The sequence below is a fragment of the Cynara cardunculus genome, unplaced genomic scaffold (assembly GCF_001531365.2).
Source record: "Cynara cardunculus var. scolymus isolate 2C unplaced genomic scaffold, CcrdV1 Un_Scaffold_4967, whole genome shotgun sequence".
In the NCBI taxonomy this organism is placed as follows: Eukaryota; Viridiplantae; Streptophyta; class Magnoliopsida; order Asterales; family Asteraceae; genus Cynara; species Cynara cardunculus.
In genome coordinates, this window is record NW_020202168.1 from 12,727 (window position 1) to 27,082 (window position 14,356).

The following is a 14,356-nucleotide window of genomic DNA, read 5'->3' on the forward strand; positions in this document are numbered from 1 at the left end:
CATCAAAGCAACTCCAACCTCAACACCAAAAAAAAAAACACCAAAAACACCAAATATGGTGGGCCCATAAACACTAAAAAAAACTCAACTCCAATCACACTCTAAAAAAACACCAAATTTGTGGACCCTACATTAATATAACATATTTTATTTACTATTTTTAATAACAATATTTATAATTTGTAATAGATATTATAATAATAAATAATTAGTAATTAATTTATTTAATGAAGAAATGTTAAAATAAAAACGATAAAATTTTAATTAATAAATTTTATATTTAAAAAGATTACATTAGTTCAAATAGCACAAACTAAAAAAACACATAAATAATACTAATTCTCCGAGTTAGTATACTCGTCCCACAAATGATCAATTAATGCATTACGTAGTTCAAAGTGAGCATCTTTATCCTTGATCTTTTTGTGTCGAACAATAAACTGTTCAAGTCCACCATTGTTATCGTTCATCATCTCAACTCCCACGTCTTGCACTTCAGTTCGTTCTTCAATCGGTGCATTAATATCACGTTCATCTTCTATGATCATATTATGCATAATGATGCATGAAGTCATTATATCATGCAATATTTCCTTCCTCCATAACCGTGCAGGTCCTGCTACAATTGCAAACCTTGATTGCAATACGGCAAATGCACGTTCTACGTCTTTTCTACATGCTTCTTGTTTCTTTGCAAAATATTAATTTTTAGGGCCACGTAGATCGTGAATAGATTGAACAAGAGTGACCCATTTTGGATATATGCCATCAGCTAAATAATAACCCATATTATATGATTTTCCTTTGATGACATACTTAGCAGGAGGAGCAGTACCTGCTGCAAGATTTGCAAAAAAGATGGGAGGACTCCAACACATTAATGTCATTGTTGGACCCCGGTAAACCAAAATATGCATGACATATCCAAAGATCATAGTCAACTATAGCTTCAAGAATAATACTTGGAGATCTACTACGACCGGAATATTGTCCTCCCCAACCGGGTGGACAATTCTTCCGTTTTCAATGCATAAAATCTAGACTACCTACATTCCTGAAAAACCTCATTGTTTTCCAACTTGGAGTAGTCGTGCCACATCATTAGCATTGGGTGTTTGGAGATAGCAGTCTCCAAACACCTCCACGATGGCATGACAAAACCGCTTCAAAGCTTCTAAAACCGTCGATTGGCCTATTTTAACGTACTCATCTGTAGCATCTGTAGCCACGCCATATGCCAACATTCGAAATACAACAGTAACTTTTTGATAACCGGACAAGCCAAGTTTGCCGCATTCATCCCTTCGTTGGAGAAAGTAGTTGTCATGACTTTGGATAGCATCCAAAATACGAAGAAATAAAGTACGACTCATTCGGAATCGTCGACGAAACATTGACTCAAGAAATCGAGGATTTTCAGAAAAATAATCATTGAAGAGATTGTGATCGGCATTTTTCCAATCATGATTGATAACTATATGGCCATGAATAGAACCACGATAAGATACATGGTTGTTTTGAACATAATTACGGATATAATTATCCACTTCAGACGCTATATTGAATGCCTCGACCATTAGTTCGGCATTAGTATTATCAAAAGCTTCATCGTCTAAATACGAATTATCAGCCATTTGAGTGGTATTTCTCAACAAAGAAGATTGCACATATAGTTGAGATATTTTTTTTATAGCTGTGATTCAAGTTTTATAATGAGAATCAGTGGTGTTGTCAATTCTTACCAGACTTTTCAAAAGAATCTTACCAGACTTTTTAGAAGAATCTTACCGATGTGTTGTCTAATCTGTCTTCATTTGGAGTGAACTGAAAATTTTGTGTATAAATAGGGGGCGAGTCGATAAGCTAAAGCGCACACACATTTTCATTGAGATATTACCAGCCTTTTCATAAAAATGTCTTCAACAATCCGAACTTCATCCTACAAAGATAACGAAGACATACATCTATGTCATTGTTATCTTGATATAACTCAAAATCCAATAATAGGTAGAAACCAATCAAAAGATAAGTTTTGGTCAAGAGTAGAAACTCTTTATCACCAAACTGAACTGTTCGCAACCAATCCTCGACCAAGAAGATCATTGGAAACGAGAATGTCTTGCATTCTAAAAGCTTGCAAAAAATTGATCAATCAAGTTCAAATGAGGGATCCAAGTGGTGCTTCTAAACAAGATATCGTAAGTATTTATTGTTTTAGTTGATTATTGTTTTATTAATTTAAATATAACGTGTATTTTTCATAGATGAACGAAGCGAAAGAGATGTTAAAACTTGACGGATCCTATAAGAAGGGTTTTAAGTTTGATCATGTCTGGGATATCTTGAAAGACTCCGAGAGTTTATCAAATGTCACTGCATCAACTTAGTATCAACGACAAAGTCCTTATCAATTACCTTCTTCCGGTCCTGGTTCATCGTCTGGGAGAGATGTCGGTTTACCGTCGTTGACTATTCACGACGCAGAAGGTACTCAAAGACCAATTGGTGTGAAAAAGGCAAAATCAAGGCTCCAATCTGATAATAAGCTAGAGACCTTAGTCAAGGCTAGTAAAAAATGAGCAAACAAATAGCCAAAAACAATGAAGTTATGATGAGAAGGAATGAGCTTCAAGCTCAGAAAAATGTGATAGAGTTAAGGTTGGCGGATGACAAACATATGTTCACCGATCTAAACTCTATCACTGATCATGTGTGATATGAGTTCATAAAAAATGAGAAAATTCGAATAGCGAGAGAGAGAGAGCGGAACCCCAGGTTCATATGTTTGGACAATGATCGGAATTCGTAGCATCTCAATATCGAGTATCTCAACATCAACAATTTGGAAGAGTTCAAGACCAGGCCGAAGGATCTCGGAACGTAGCAAGAAACTTTAGTCAGTTTATGCCTAGCGGAAACGATTGGACCCTTTAATTTATGTATTTTAATTTTTAAAATTTCTATTAATAAACTATGTTTATGTTTATCCGGTATCATATTTGTGTTATTAATAATTTATTATATATATATATTTACATAATAAATATAAAAACCTAAAAATTAATATTTGTAATTATTTATTTATAATTTATTAAAAAATTATTTATTTAGGAAATTATGGTGGGGACCACCCTTTTGGTGTGAAAGTCTCCCACGGCAAATATGCCGTTCAAAATTCACCACCGGCAAACTTTTGCCGTTTTCACCGGTCGGTTGGATCCAAAAGAACGGCAAAACTAGGGTTTTGTCGTTCGATTGGAGTTGCTCTCAGATCGATTTCTCTTAGTGATTTCTTGTTGTTGTATACAATCGATTCCTCCTCTATGATTCCTTGAACTTGCTATTTCTTCTCGGATCTGCGATTTTTCAATACATGGACCTGTGCTTTTTTTGTTGTTGTGATTCTTGGACCTTAAATCAAATTATAGTGATTGACATGGACCTGCGATTTCTTCTTGAACCTGTTATTTCTTCTCAGACCTGCGATTTTTCAATACATGGACCTGTGCTTTTTTTGTGATTCTTGGACCTTAAATCAAATTACAGTGATTGACATGGACCTGCGATTTCTTCTTGAACCTGTTATTTCTTCTCAGACCTGTGATATCTCATTAGCACTATCTTGTTCATGTTCTAGTTGAAGCGATAGTTGTCTAAAACAGTGATTGACATGGACCTTTCTATCCTTGTTGCCATAACAGAAAGGGAAAGAAAATGATTGAACTAGAATCCTTAAATCAAATTACAGTGATTGAACTAGAAAATCTAGTTTTTTTGCTCTCGATTTTGCCTTCAAATCTAGAGTGCATATTTGAATTTTCATCGGTCTTCAATTCTGCAAAAATTTGAGCTTTCCTGTCACTTCTTGGTTTGGATTTTTCTGAAAAGGGTAAGTTTAGAAGAAGAGAGTCGGTAGTTGAAACACAATCAATTGATTCATCTTGTGTTTTCTTAAAAATATTTAGTAGTGAATTTATGATGTTTTACATTGTTTCTAATTGAATCTAACATCAGACAGTTGAATTATTTGGTAAAAAAACACTAAACAATTCACTAGGCTAAATTGTTCATTTAACTAGTTTTGTCTTCTTCAGTCCACTCCTGACATGTCTTATCAAACGCTAAACTGTCATGTCTTGTCCTATCCCGACTCGTGTTGTCCAGTCATGTATGCATACTAAAAGCTCTAAATATCTCATTATTTCATAATAAAAGCATTGATTATAGTTTGTACTGTTTAGGGGTGAGCAATGTCGGATACCCGGATAAAATTCATGGAACCATTACCGACGGTTCCTTGAATGAAGGAACAGGTTACATAATTCCTTATATTTGTGAACTGGTTCCGACACCAGGTACCCAATGTCTATTTTTTTTTTTAATTTTATCATTTTATACTATAAAAAAGGTAATTATTGTTCTATTACAAAATACCAACGTAAAAAAATAAATAATACAAATGGTAAAAACAAAAAACTAATAATTACATAAATAATTTGATAGAAACTTTTGACAGCAGCAAAACGGTTCCAAAACACTTCACGTCAATACCTAATAGCAACAAAACATCTTATTTAAGCAAAACATCATAGTATGAACCGGTCCCATCAGGTACAAAGCGGTTAACGATTCTAAAAAAATGAGAACCAAAACTAGTACCAATCGGTTTCGTATTTTTGAAACCAGTACTAGAACCAATCACATCAGTTCCAGTTTCAAAACCGACATATCAAAAGCGGTTCCCGTTCCAAAGGCAAGTACCTAGTTTCGATGCTCACCTTTAGTATCGTTTGTAAGAATTATAGGGGTTGTATTTAAAACCTCCTGTATATGTAAATTAAGTGGAATTAATAAATTATAGTAAAATTTTAAATAGAATTAATAATATAATATAGAAAACAACTAATACCCTTGTAAGTTAACAGTTGTTAGTGTAAGGGACCAAATAAAGAAAATCAACAAAGCATAGGACTAAAATTGAACTTTACTCTAACTAAAAGCCTTGTTCATCATTTATATATATCGTCTCCTGCACTCTTCTGTCGTTCTAATAACGTCGTCCTTGCTGCTCTATCAGGTATGTGAAATCCTTTTTCTAGTTAGGGTTTTTAACAAATGTGAGTATGATTGAGTATCGTTGTTGTGGTGATCATTAATGGAACATATTTTGGTTATTTAATACCTGTCAAGGCCATTTACCTAAACATTTATCCGATAAGCTCAGTAAAATTCAACTCTATTGCATACTTATTGGGTAATTTTAGTCTACCAAAATGATATCGTATATAAGAATTTACCTTGTAAACACAAACGGTGGTAAGAGTCATCGCCATCTGTTACCGGGTAAGACTCTCCCTCACTTCGCTCTTATCATTTAAGATTATTGGTCCTTGCTATATTAATCCGGTAGAAGAATGTGACTTGGTAATCGTTTACCTGAATAAGCATTTGGTAAACGGCCCTTAGTGTTATTTTGGTTTTGTTCTGTGAATGTGTTCTTCTGTTTGGGAAATTTTATGAATCAGATTTTTTCGAAATCATCGAATCTGATGCTTACTAATTGTATTGTGAATATTATACGATCAATCTTAAAACGAGTTACAGGTGTCTATTTCTTTTTGTTGCATTAAGGGGCCGTTTCACATACCTCACCTGATGAATATGGTTAGGACCAAGAATCTTAGCCGGTAAGAGCGAGACAAGGACCAAGAGTCTTACCTGGTAAGTGAGAGCGACGACTCTTACCATGGTAAGCAGTAAATTGTTACATGCGATGTCATTCTGGTGGACTAAAATCTTACCCGGTGAGTAAATAATAGTGTTAAATTTTACCGGTAAGCACTTACCGGATAAGTATTTGGTAAACGGCTGTATTGATCTGCAAAGTAGAAATTCAAAAGCCAAACAGTTGTATGTTCTTTTAGTGCATAGTAATTACTAAATCCGATCTAATATTTCAAAAAATAAGTCTGCATTAAAACTTGTACTGTCGATTTATTTGAAAACACGTTGTTGATACTATGTCTATTCTTCTTCTAGCAGATCGTTCATGGTGATATCTATTCGTTTTCGCAGAAAAACTTGTGAAGCTTCGTCACCATCGTCATTGACGGTAACTTTTGATTTGAACCTAATTTTACCACTGTTAGAGATTTGGTTTTGTAGTTATAATCCAATCATCTTTTGTACTTGTTCAGCATCTTGTGGGCAAAGATTTGGTTATTTTTTTCGTAACTGACGAGATTTATTGTTTCATTTGTTGGTTGTTTACTGTGGGAAAATAGTGTTTGAAATTGCATTTTTTTATGTTATTGACCTTGTTTGTTTATCAGAGAATGGATTTGTTACTAGATGGTGTTGTCCAATACATTCTCCCAAAGTTGAGCAATGCCAAGGATGTGGCATCGTGTGATCGTGTCTCTAATGAGTTACCGTAAGAGGCTTTGCTTCCCCCATGGCATCTTCGACAACCTCACAGGCCCTCAAACTCCTGACTCCATCCTGATGCAGATGGTGTCATCAGTTTCTCAATTGGAAGAGCTCTTAGTTTCCTATCGGTTTACGGGCACAGGCCTGGCTTCATGGCTGTTAACCGTGGAATCTTTGTTAAAAAAACTTAAGCTCCATTATCCGGTTGCTGTTGATGAGTGCCTAGATAAACTTGAGTGCATTGGATCTGTAAGGAACTTGAGGTCCTTGTGTCTTTGGCATGTGATAATGCATGTACTCTAAAAATGGAACGTGTTTCAGAAACTGGGAAAATTTCAAATCCGTGGAACGACGTTGAAGGATTCAGTCTTGATGGAGGTTCTTCGTGTAACTCCTAACCTTACTCGACTTGAACTTGGTGGTTGTAAAGGTTTGTTGACCGTTTGTATAGAGCATCTTGAGCCAATTTTATGTTTACTCTTATGATAGTTGCTCACTTACACTCAGAGCTCCAAAGATCCAATACCTTAAAGTTGAAGGCTGTAATTGCATTAGAGCAATTACAGTTTTTTTTAAGTATATAATATACTTTATATACGACAAATACAACAAATAAACTCACACACCCTCCTCACCATTGGTAGAGTTTGAACCTCTGACCTCCTAAGAAGCTAGAGGCTTAAATACCGATAGGCCAAAGGCCCTAATTGGTGTAATTGCATTAGAGTTTACAACATGAATGTAACAACCCACAATTTCCACGTACAGATAATCCATATACACATACTCATAAAACAAAATATAGTATTGTTTACAAAACACGGCCTAACAAAAACTTTCTTGAATACATTTATGAGCAACTAAATTTCATCAATAATTAAATCTTCCCCTTGCCTTTATCTTGCGAAGTATGATGACCTGCAAAACAGGTTAGTCCAACAACTGAGCGTTAGACCTAAGAGGTCTAGTGAGTGTACGTAGCTCATGCAAATAACAAACTATCTAAACTAGCAGTTTATAATCAAACCTGTACAGACATAAGTACTTTATTTATCACATATCCTTTTTCTCTTGCGGTTATACCGCCATTTCATCTCTCTCGCGGTTACACCGTCATTACATATCTCTCGCGGTTACACCGCCATTACATCTCTCTCGCGGTTACACCGCCATTACATCTCTCTCGCGGTTACACCGCCATTACATATCTCTCTCGGTTACACTGCCATTACATCTCTCTCGCGGTTACACCGCCATTACATCTCTCTCTCGGTTCAAATTTATCAATATTCAGCCGGATATGGAAATTCGGTCATCATTGTCCGGATATAGAATCCGGATAAACACTTAAAACCAAAAATATCATAATCCAGACATCTTGAGTGATTTAGACACATCCGGACATCTTGTGGCCGGTTTAAATGAAATCCAGACGATACTTAAGCGGTTTAAGGAGAATTCGGTTGCCTTTTTGAGCGGTTTAAGACAACTCTGGACGTCCCTTGTCCGGTTTAGAGTCATATCCAGACAATACTCAACCAAATTTGAAAGATTCCGGTCAGCGTTTACCCGGTTTAATGTTGAATCCGCACAATATATTTCAAGATCATAATATAACAGATAGCAATAGATTGCATTCAAGTAATCAATTTAGAAGCATAGCACACTCACCTTGAAGGATTGATAATGACCGGATTTGCGACTTAGCTTTCCAATTTTGCTCCCAAATTCTTTTTCTTTCCTAATGTAAGAGTGTGTAAACCTTTCTCTGATAAAACCATATACTATTTATAGAAATTATGGAGAGTTGTGGGGCGGTTCATACCGCTGACTCTCACTTTTCCTTTCAACTTTAAGATAAACTCAAAACACTCCCCTACACACACTCCTACACAAATATATATATAATCCAAAAATCTTAACTCAAAACTCGAAACCCGAATATTACAACATTCCCTCCTTAAAAGAATTCCGTCCTGGAATTCCATTTAAGCAAAAAGGTAGGGATACTTCATTCGCATCTCTAATTTTGATTTCTAAGTGGCATATGGTCCTTTATGATAACGCCACTGAACTTTTACTAACCCAATCTCTTTATTTCGTAGTTTCTTCACCTTATAGTCAGTAATCTGCTCAGGGGTTTCTTCAAAGCACAGTCTTTCATTTACCTTACTTTCGGTTAACGGTACTGCCATATCTGGACTTATTAGACACTTCCTCAAATTCGACACATGAAACGTGTCATGGATTCCACTTAACTCTAAAGGAAGTTCTAGCTTGTAAACCACTTCCCCAACCCTTCCAATGATAGGGAATGGTCTAATGTACCTTGGACTTAACTTTCCTTTCTTACCAAAACGTACCATTCCTTTCCAAGGTAATACCTTTAACATTACTCTATCACCTTCTTGGAATTCAGTCAGCTTCCGACGTTTATCTGCATAACTTATTTGTCTATCTTGCGCTGCCTTCATTCGTTCTCGAATTACTCCTATTTTATCTGCAGTTTGCTGAACTAATTCAGGCTCAGCTAACTGTTTTTCACCAATTTCGTTTCAACACAAAGGAGTTCGACATTTTCGTCCATACAGAACCTCGAAAGGTGCTGCCTGAATACTCGAATGGTAGCTATTGTTGTACGCAAATTCCACCAGAGCTAAATGACTATCCCATGATCCTCCAAAATCAATTACACATGCTCTAAGTATATCTTCTAACGTTTGGATAGTTTGTTCACTTTGTCCATCAGTTTGAGGGTGATAAGTTGTACTTAGCTTAATATGTGAACCAATTTCTCTTTGGAAACTCTTCCAAAGCATAGATGTGAACCGAGGATCTCTATCAGAAACAATTGATAGAGGAACACCATAACGTATCACTATCTCATCAATGTATAGTTTTGCCAATCTCTCCATTGAATATGACTCTTTCATAGGTAAGAAGTGTGCAGATTTAGACAACCGATCTATTATCACCCATATAGCATCATAACCTTTTGATGTTCTCGGTAATTTGGTTATGAAATCCATAGTGATGTGATCCCACTTCCATACTGAAATTTCTAATTATTGCAACTTACCATAAGGGCGTTGGTGTTCCATCTTTACCTGAAGACATGTTAGGCATTGCTCAACATGCCTAGCTATATCTTTCTTCATACCTGGCCACCAATAATGTTGCTTCAAATCCCGATACATTTTATTTGTACCTGGGTGAATTGCAAAACATGACTTATGAGCCTCATCCAAAATACATTTTCTGAGATCACCATAGCATGGTACCCAAATTATGTCCCCAAATTTCCAAAATTCTCTGCCATCTCTTACCAGATCAGATATTAATCCACCCAATCTTTCATGTTTAATCTTGTCTTCCTTCATGGCCTCATGTTGAAACTCTTGTAATTCTTCTTGAATACTTGGTAATAACTCTACTCGTAGAGTTATAGCTTTGATAGTTCCACTCTTCTCTTGTCGGCTTAATGCATCGGCCACTACATTTGCTTTTCCTAGGTGATATAAGATTTCACAATCATAATCGCTTACCAATTCTAACCATCTTCTCTGACGCATATTCAGATCCTTCTGATGGAACAGATGTTGCAAACTCTTATGATCTGTAAAGATTTGACATTTCGTTCCATACAAATAGTGCCTCCATATTTTCAAAGCAAACACTAATGCTGCCAATTCCATATCGTGAGTAGGATACTGCCTTTCATGATCTATTAACTGTCTAGAAGCATAAGCTATTATCTTTCCACGTTGCATTAGTACACAACCCAAACCCATCTTTGACGCATCACTATATACCACAAAATCTTCCATTCCATCTGGCAAAGATAGAATTGGTGCAYTGCATAACTTATCTTTTAACATCTGAAAGGCCTGAGCTTGTGCTTCATCCCACTCATATTTTACATTCTTCTTAGTTAGCTTCGTTAATGGAGTGGCTATACGAGAGAAATCTTGTATAAACTTACGATAATATCCAGCCAATCCAAAAAACTTCTGATTTCAGTTGGAGTCTTTGGGGCTTCTCATCTCTCAATGGCTTCAATTTTCAAAGGATCCACCTTAATGCCTTCTTTTGAAATAATATGTCCCAAAAACTGAACTTCTCGCAGCCAAAATTCACACTTTGACAACTTGGCATACAATTTCTCTTGTTTCAACAATTCCAAAAGTAATCTCAAATGATGTGCATGCTCTTCTTCTGACCGAGAATATATCAGAATATCATTAATGAAGACAATCACAAATTTATCAAGATAGGGACGACACACCCTATTCATCATGTCCATGAAGGCTGCAGGCGCATTTGTGAGTCCAAATGGCATAACCAGAAATTCATAATGACCATAACGTGTACGGAATGCTGTTTTTGACACATCTTCATTCCGAATCTTCAACTGGTGATAATCGGACCGTAAATCAATTTTCGAAAAATAAGTAGCCCCAACCAATTGATCAAATAAATCATCAATTCTTGGGAGACGATACTTATTTTTAATCGTCAGTTTATTTAGCTCCCGGTAATCAATGCACATCCTCATTGATCCATCCTTCTTTTTCATAAAAAGCACCGGCGCACCCCACAAGGAAGTACTTGGTCGAATGAATCTTTTATCCAATAATTCTTTCAACTGAGACATTAACTCTTTTAACTCAGAAGGAGCTAATCTATATGGTGCATGCACAACGGGTGCTGCTCCAGGAAGCAATTCGATCTGAAATTCTATCGTTCGATCCAGAGGTAGACTTATCAAATCTTTCGGAAATACCTCAGGAAATTCCCTCACAACTGGAATATCTTCCATCTTTTCTTTTTCTTTCTTGACATCAATATCATAGGCAAGAAAACTAGTACATCCCTTCCGTACATATTTTCGAGCTTTTAAAACTAAGATAAGACTAGAGTAATCCTTTTTCTGGTAAATCTATATGGATCATTTTCTCATCACATACTATATTGGCTTGTTTTTAGCTAACCAATCCATGCTTATAATTATATCAAATTCCCTTAAAGGCAAAGGAAATAGTTGTATAGGCACCTCACATCCTTCTATACWTWTAAAACATTCATCTATTCTTTCTTTAACCAAAACTTCACTATCGTTTGCTGTTTCCACAATTAAATCCTCACTCAACGCTTTAGATTCTAAATGTGCATAGTTAACAAACGATGGTGACATAAAAGAATGATTTACACCCGAATCAAATAAAACTTTGGCACATACTGAATTAATGAGGAATGTACCTGTTACCACTTCAGGGTGCTCTTCTGCCTCGCCTGTCGTCATCTAAAAGGCTCTCCCTTTTACAGACTCTGCACGTCTTATCTTTCCTCGACCACTTGAATTAACACGATTTTCCATTTGTCCACGACCTGTTGGCACATAACCCGGTCCTCGGCCCCCAGAATATCCAGATCCCCGTCCTCCAATAAAACCAGACCCTCAACCTTTTGCTTGTGGACAATCGACATTTACATGTTGAGATGAGTTATAAGTAAAACACCTCCATGTCATCTGACAATCTCGAGCTATATGCCCTGGTTCCTGACATTTAAAACATACTCGAGATCTTGGTTTAAAAATGCACGCATAATGCGCTATGATGCGCTAAAAAAACGCATCAAAGGGTCTGATGCGTTGCGATTCCATGATGCACTCGCATCACCTACGCATCACACGATGCGTTCATCACTTATGCATCAGCGCATCATGTATGTTGCATTTTTTGGCTCCCTTTTTCAGTTTTTAGTTGGGCTTTTTAGTTGGGCTTCTTAGTTAAGTAAAATATAACGTGAGACTATGAGAGACCTAATAAAATAAGCCGACAGCAAAGAAGTAGAAGTCGCACTGTGAGAGACCTAGCATCGCATATCAATTAAAACGTGACGTGAGTACCCGACAACCAGCAAAGAAGTAGAAAACGAACTTTTTAATATTCTAATACCACTTTTTAACTATTTTATGTTATAAATGAAATATTTTGATAGGTAAGTATTTTTAAGGTAGAAATTGATATGTAGAATTAGTTTATAAATATTTTGTGAATACCAGGCGCATCAGCATCATGCATCACACATCGGCTTCCGGGACCCTTAACGCATCGGACCGCATCGCGCTTTTTAAAACCAAGCTCGAGATTCTGTATTGCAATTTCCCTGATGTATTTTATGACATCAGGTACATGCTTTCTATGCAAACCTTGAAACTGGTCGATTCAAATTTTCCATAAACCTCGGTCTACGAAAATCAGTCATTGTAGCTTCCCCCTTTCTTTTCTCTCCAACCTTTTCTTGTGGTTGTCGGTTAATGTCTTGCTCCAGTATTTCAGCTGCATCAACTGCCGCTTGAAATGTTGTCGGATTCCTGGATATTACATACTTCCGGAGATAAGATTTTAAACCCCAGATGTACTTTCTTACTTTACTGTTCTCCGATACAATATAAGCTTCAACGAACCGGGATTGTTCCATGAAGACTTCTGTGTACTGACGAACTGGCATATTTCCTTGTTCTAAACGAAGGAAATCATCTTCCAACTTTCGTACTGCAGCTTCAGGACAATACTGCATTTTAAACTTAACCACAAATTCTTCCCGTAACATAGTTTTCAAAATATCTGGATCTGAACTTGACAGAACTTCCCACCAGTACAAAGCACTTGATCTCAAACGAGATACAGCAAACATAACTTTGTCCTCTTTTGCACATTTGCTTATTTGCAGACTCAGCTCTATTTCTTTAAGCCAACACATGGCTTTAATAGGATCACGCTCACCAGAAAACTTCGGAGGTTTACAAGAAAGAAACATATTGATATCTCCTCCTTTCTGTACTGAGGACGAAGTAAGGGGTACAGATGTATCAGTTACCGGGGTACTAGCTCCGGCTTCTTCCTGTTGCTCAGATTCCCTTAAAATTTTTGGATGATTTGGAACCGAACGTCCCAACAAATTTACCAAACTCTCTTGAAATTTTCCTAATTCAGCCGCCAACATTTCCTGAGTAATATAGTCGGGGTCAGAAACATTGTGTCCACCCCTTGCTCTTCCTCTACCACGACCAGACATTGAACTTTCTTGGGCCGACAATTCCTGTTCCCCATGAGTTTCTTGTCTAGTACCTCTACCTCTTCCTCGACCCCTACTGCGACTTCGTGTTTCAATCGTCATTACATTTTCCAGGTCTTCCCCTTGAGTCACATTTCTTCTTCCCCGACCTCTTCCATAACCAGTAGAGGTCCTTTCTGATTGATTGAGATTATCTGCCATTTCTCAGTGTATAACTTTTTCTCTACATTTAAATACACATGATTATTCTCATATTCAAAACATAATAGCATATTTATCCTCAAGTTTATCCACAACTCAGATTATATCAATCATATATAATCTATCTTTCTCATAATAGGTTCAGCTATAACATATTCTCATGTTCATAGACCCAGTGAAACCTATTATCATAACTTCCGCACCTCTAGTTTAAGTCTAAGTATTTCGCAAATACCCAGATCCTTTAAACTAAGGCTCTGATACCAACTGTAACAACCCACAATTTTCACGTACAGATAATCCACATACACGTACTCATAAAACAAAATATAGTATTGTTTACAAAACATGGGCTAACAAAAACTTTCTTGAATACATTTATGAGCAACTAAATTTCATTAATAATTAAATCTTCCCCTTGCCTTTATCTTGCAAAGTATGATGACCTGCAAAACAGGTTAGTCCAACAACTGAGCGTTAGACCTAAGAGGTCTAGTGAGTGTACGTAGCTCATGTAAATAACAAACAATCTAAACTAGCAGTTTAGAATCAAACCTGTACAGACATAAGTATTTTATTTATCACATATACTTTTTCTCTTGCGGTTACACCGTCATTTCATCTCTCTCGCGGTTACACCACC

At 36.5% G+C, this 14,356-nt stretch overlaps 1 pseudogene; it reads right to left on the reverse strand.

The window, feature by feature from the left end:
• Window positions 1–335: 335 nt before the first annotated feature.
• On the reverse strand, window positions 336–1,634 carry LOC112504237 (annotated as a pseudogene).
• Between the last annotated feature and the right edge of the window lie 12,722 nt (window positions 1,635–14,356).